The following is a 6,836-nucleotide window of genomic DNA, read 5'->3' on the forward strand; positions in this document are numbered from 1 at the left end:
AACTAGTATAATACTGCCCCCCATGTACAAGAATATAACTACTATAATACTGCTCCTATGTACAAGAATATAACTACTATAATACTGCCCCTATGTACAAGAATATAACTTCTATAATACTGCCCCTATGTACAAGAATATAACTACTATAATACTGCCCCCTATGTGCAAGAATATAACTACTATAATACTGCCCCTATGTACAAGTACGGTATATTACATTTCAGAGAGAGATAAAAGTATATGAACTATTAGGATTGTCGGATAAATTGAAGGAGAAATAAGAGTCTGATGTTTTCAATCGATGGGATTACAATCAGGTGTGAGTAGTTGACCTGTTTTATTTAAAAAAATGGATTTATCAATGTATGATCTTCACGGTTGTGGAAAAGTAAAATGTGATTTCAGAAGGAGAGGTATTGATGTTCATCAGTCTGGAAAACATTTAAAAACCATCTCTAAAAAATGTGGGCTCCACCAATGCACAGTCAGACAGACTGGAGGGAGTACAAGACTATTATTACCCTCCCCAGGAGTGGATGACCAAAGATCACTCAAAGAGTAAGGCCTTTAATAGTGCACGAGGTTACAAAGGAACCCAAGGTAACCTCTAAACAACTAAAGGCCTCTCTCACATTAGTTAATTTTATTGTTACCAAGTTTCCCATCAGGCGGACACTGAACAGAGGTGTGATATTGAATCCGTTTTCTAGGTACAAAAAATAACAACATTTTTTTTTTTTTTTTTAAATATAGTTATAACTCTCATGGGAAAATGAGATGCCTTTAGAAAAAATATAAAATTCTAAAGGTTTCACAAACTTTTCATCAGCATTGTATCTGGCCATATGTTGCATGTCCTGTAGGATGCCCGCGGCAGCACAGATTGCGCTATAGCTGCAGACATATTGGCGGCGGTACTGGTTTTGCAGATGAATAGGTAACAGGAGGAGGTTTCCTGATAATCCAGGATATTACTGTTACCCAAGACAAATGTCCGAGGCTCAGATTCTTACTATGCAAATGTAATCCTGATACAATAGGCCCGACAGATCCCTCAGCTTATGGCTACGCTGAGAAGCAGGAAGACATGAAGCTGCAACACCCTAACACCGAAAAACCACAGGTAAAAAGTGAAGGATTTCCCACATTTTCCTATGAAAGGGAAAAAAAAAAATCATCACCCGTCCCCAGAATTGGTTATTTTAAGGTTGGTTGTGGTCGTTTTGGTGTGGGATTCCTCATTCCTGACCTAACATTTACCCCTTTACCCCACAAAGTACAGACGTCAGCAACCCCATAAGACCCTGCTTTGTTCTGATGAGGGGCAAGAACCCTAAAAAACCAAAGATGTCTTTTTGGAGGAGACTCCGGTTTGGCTAAATATTCCATGTCATGTGTCACGGCTCGTTAAAGGTAACCAGATTTTTCATGTTTTATCACCTTCAGCAGCGCCTCAGCTGTGTTCCATAAAGGTGTATGCGAGGGGCTGCTGATAAGTCTTTGGCTTTAACCAGAAGGAAACGAGATAGGATGATGAAACTTTACAAATATTCCACACACTCTCCACTGATGTCACCACACTTCTGACATTGGTATTCCAAGTTCTGTAAGCCTAGCAAAAGGAAGGATTTACGTTGTGCCTCAAACCAGGCATCCGTAGCAGCCATGGCATCAGAAATGGTGTGAAATTTGGTACCTTGAGGTGTTTCTTCAGGTTTGGAAACAGATTATAGTCGGAGGGAGCTAGATCTGGTGAATAAGGTGGGTGGTCACCAGCTGGAAGTCCAGCTCTGCCAGTTTTGCCGTGGTCACTTGTGCAGTGTGAGCGGAGGTGTTGACTTGCAGGAACAAGATTCCTTTGGACAGCTTGACGCGCCTCTTGGCCTTCAGAGCTGCCTTCAAATGGTCCAAAAGTTCAATGTAATTCATTGCATTGATGGAGGAACTCTTTTGAAGGTAGTCCACTAACACACCCTCCTTATCCCAGAACACAGACGCCATCACCTTAGTGGCTGATTTTTGCACCCTGACTTCTTTGGATGAGGAGAACCACTGTACCTCCACTCTTTTGACTGCTCCTTGTTTTCAGGGTCATACAAATAAATCCAGGACTCATCCATAGTGACCGGTCGCTCCAGGAAGTTCTTATCAGTCTGTAAACGCTGACAAATGGACTGGGAAGTGGTCACTTGCTGCTTCTCTGATCTGTTGTCAGACATTTGGGGACTGACTTTGCAGAAGCTTCCTCATGTCCAAATGTTCATGGATAATGACACAAACACGTTCAGAGGAATTCCCCATGATGTCTGCTATTGGTTTAGCTGAAATTGGTGGATTCTCCAGTATGAGGTTGTGCGCAGCATCGACGCTCTCCGGAACAACAACCACTCTCAGGCGTCCAGGACGTTCCTCATCATTGGGGCTGAAATGGCCTGTTTTACATTTGGCAACCCAGATCTTATTTGTGGAATATGAAGGGCATTGATCCCCCAATGTCTGCGACATATCTCCATGAATATCCTATGCGATCGCAGCAGCATAATTGCAGTTTATACATGAAGAGTAAAAATAGGAGCAGAAAAACAACTCATATCGTGAGCGGCGTGTTTTTAGACCTGGACCTGACGTTCTTTTCCATAGGAGCAGTGCCAGGAACATTACCTAGAGCTGCTAATTTAAGGAAAAAAACAAACACACCCAACCATAAAGAACACCGCCCTGCGAGCCGGAGAATGTGCCGTACTAAGACTAATACCTCGACCATTGCATATATGTCACTGGTGAGATTTGCTTTCCCAGTAATGAATGAGTATATATCCATATACACCACCCCTTATCTCCACACAGAATAAACGCAGGTAAATCAGCAATAAATCAATCAATATCCGCAGTGACATATCCCTATATTCTCAGCAGCAAACTGACCCTAGTAAATCAGGGAAAGTCACAAATACACGGAAATAGCAAAATACTGCAAAATGGAGTGAGAATAAAGATAAAAGCAAAATTCTTCATCAAGTGGAGCAATACCGTAATTATATTCTTGCACATATGGGGCAGTATTATAGTAGTTATATTCTTGTACATAGGGGCAGTATTATAGTAGTTATATTCCTGTACATAGGGGCAGTATTATAGTAGTTATATTCTTGTACATAGGGGCAGTATTATAGTAGTTATATTCTTGTACATAGGGCGCAGTATTATAGCAGTTATATTCCTGTACATAGGGGCAGTATTATAGTAGTTATATTCCTGTACATAGGGGCAGTATTATAGTAGTTATATTCCTGTACATAGCAGCAGTATTATAGTAGTTATATTCTTGTACATAGGGACAGTATTATAGTAGTTATATTCTTGTACATAGGGGCAGTATTATAGTAGTTATATTCCTGTACATAGGGGCAGTATTATAGTAGTTATATTCTTGTACATAGCAGCAGTATTATAGTAGTTATATTCTTGTACATAGAGGGCAGTATTATAGTAGTTATATTCTTGTACATTGGGGCAGTATTATAGTAGATATATTCTTGTACATAGCAGCATTATTATAGTAGTTATATTCTTGTACATAGAGGGCAGTATTATAGTATATTCTTGTACATAGGGGCAGTATTATAGTAGATATATTCTTGTACATAGGAGCAGTATTATAGTAGTTATATTCTTGTACATAGAGGGCAGTATTATAGTATATTCTTGTACATTGGGGCAGTATTATAGTAGATATATTCTTGTACATAGGAGCAGTATTATAGTAGTTATATTCTTGTACATAGGGGCAGTATTATAGTGGATATATTCTTGTACATAGGGGCAGTATTATAGTAGTTATATTCTTGTACATAGGGGCAGTATTATAGTAGATATATTCTTGTACATAGGGGCAGTATTATAGTAGTTATATTCCTGTACATAGGGGCAGTATTATAGTAGTTATATTCTTGTACATAGCAGCAGTATTTTAGTAGTTATATTCTTGTACATAGAGGGCAGTATTATAGTAGTTATATTCTTGTACATTGGGGCAGTATTATAGTAGATATATTCTTGTACATAGGGCGCAGTATTATAGTAGTTATATTCTTGTACATAGGGGCAGTATTATAGTAGATATATTCTTGTACATAGGGCGCAGTATTATAGTAGTTATATTCTTGTACATAGGGGCAGTATTATAGTAGTTATATTCTTGTACATAGGGCGCAGTATTATAGTAGTTATATTCTTGTACATAGGGGCAGTATGATAGTTGTTATATTCTTGTACATAGGAGCAGTATTATAGTAGTTATATTCTTGTACATAGGGCGCAGTATTATAGTAGTTATATTCTTGTACATAGGGGCAGTATTATAGTAGATATATTCTTGTACATAGGGCGCAGTATTATAGTAGTTATATTCTTGTACATAGAGGCAGTATTATAGTAGTTATATTCTTGTACATAGAGGCAGTATTATAGTAGATATATTCTTGTACATAGGGCGCAGTATTATAGTAGTTATATTCTTGTACATAGGGGCAGTATTATAGTAGATATATTCTTGTACATAGGGCGCAGTATTATAGTAGTTATATTCTTGTACATAGGGGCAGTATTATAGTAGTTATATTCTTGTACATAGGGCGCAGTATTATAGTAGTTATATTCTTGTACATAGGGGCAGTATGATAGTTGTTATATTCTTGTACATAGGAGCAGTATTATAGTAGTTATATTCTTGTACATAGGGCGCAGTATTATAGTAGTTATATTCTTGTACATAGGGGCAGTATTATAGTAGATATATTCTTGTACATAGGGCGCAGTATTATAGTAGTTATATTCTTGTACATAGGGGCAGTATTATAGTAGTTATATTCTTGTACATAGTAGCAGTATTACAGTAGTTATAGTCTTGTACATAGGGCGCAGTATTATAGTAGTTATATTCTTGTACATAGGGGGCAGTATTATAGTAGTTATATTCTTGTACATAGTAGCAGTATTATAGTAGTTATATTCTTGTACATAGGGGCAGTATTATAGTAGATATATTCTTGTACATAGGAGCAGTATTATAGTAGTTATATTCTTGTACATAGAGGGCAGTATTATAGTAGTTATATTCTTGTACATAGGGGGCAGTATTATAGTAGTTATATTCTTGTACATAGTAGCAGTATTATAGTAGTTATATTCTTGTACATAGGGGCAGTATTATAGTAGTTATATTCTTGTACATAGGAGCAGTATTATAGTAGTTATATTCTTGTACATAGGGGGCAGTATTATAGCAGTTATATTCTTGTACATAGGAGCAGTATTATAGTAGTTATATTCTTGTACATAGGGGCAGTATTATAGTAGTTATATTCTTGTACATAGGGGCAGTATTATAGTAGTTATATTCTTGTACATAGGAGCAGTATTATAGTAGTTATATTCTTGTAAATAGGGGGCAGTATTATAGTAATTATATTCTTGTACATTGGGCGCAGTATTATAGTAGAAATATTCTTGTACATAGGGGCAGTATTATAGTAGATATATTCTTGTACATAGGGGCAGTATTATAGTAGATATATTCTTGTACATAGGAGCAGTATTATAGTAATTATATTCTTGTAAATAGGGGGCAGTATTATAGTAGTTATATTCTTGTACATAGGGCGCAGTATTATAGTAGTTATATTCTTGTACATAGGGCGCAGTATTATAGTAGTTATATTCTTGTACATAGGGGCAGTATTATAGTAGATATATTCTTGTACATAGGGCGCAGTATTATAGTAGTTATATTCTTGTACATAGGGGCAGTATTATAGTAGTTATATTCTTGTACATAGTAGCAGTATTATAGTAGTTATAGTCTTGTACATAGGGCGCAGTATTATAGTAGTTATATTCTTGTACATAGGAGCAGTATTATAGTAGTTATATTCTTGTTCATAGGGCGCAGTATTATAGTAGATATATTCTTGTACATAGGGGACAGTATTATAGTATTATTCTTGTACATAGGGGCAGTATTATAGTAGTTATATTCTTGTACATAGGGGCAGTATTATAGTAGATATATTCTTGTACATAGGGGCAGTATTATAGTAGTTATATTCTTGTACATAGAGGCAGTATTATAGTAGATATATTCTTGTACATAGGGCGCAGTATTATAGTAGTTATATTCTTGTACATAGGGGCAGTATTATAGTAGATATATTCTTGTACATAGGGCGCAGTATTATAGTAGTTATATTCTTGTACATAGGGGCAGTATTATAGTAGTTATATTCTTGTACATAGGGCGCAGTATTATAGTAGTTATATTCTTGTACATAGGGGCAGTATGATAGTTGTTATATTCTTGTACATAGGAGCAGTATTATAGTAGTTATATTCTTGTACATAGGGCGCAGTATTATAGTAGTTATATTCTTGTACATAGGGGCAGTATTATAGTAGATATATTCTTGTACATAGGGCGCAGTATTATAGTAGTTATATTCTTGTACATAGGGGCAGTATTATAGTAGTTATATTCTTGTACATAGTAGCAGTATTACAGTAGTTATAGTCTTGTACATAGGGCGCAGTATTATAGTAGTTATATTCTTGTACATAGGGGGCAGTATTATAGTAGTTATATTCTTGTACATAGTAGCAGTATTATAGTAGTTATATTCTTGTACATAGGGGCAGTATTATAGTAGATATATTCTTGTACATAGGAGCAGTATTATAGTAGTTATATTCTTGTACATAGAGGGCAGTATTATAGTAGTTATATTCTTGTACATAGGGGGCAGTATTATAGTAGTTATATTCTTGTACATAGTAGCAGT

This window comes from Anomaloglossus baeobatrachus, chromosome 5, assembly GCF_048569485.1.
Source record: "Anomaloglossus baeobatrachus isolate aAnoBae1 chromosome 5, aAnoBae1.hap1, whole genome shotgun sequence".
Taxonomy (NCBI): domain Eukaryota; kingdom Metazoa; phylum Chordata; class Amphibia; order Anura; family Aromobatidae; genus Anomaloglossus; species Anomaloglossus baeobatrachus.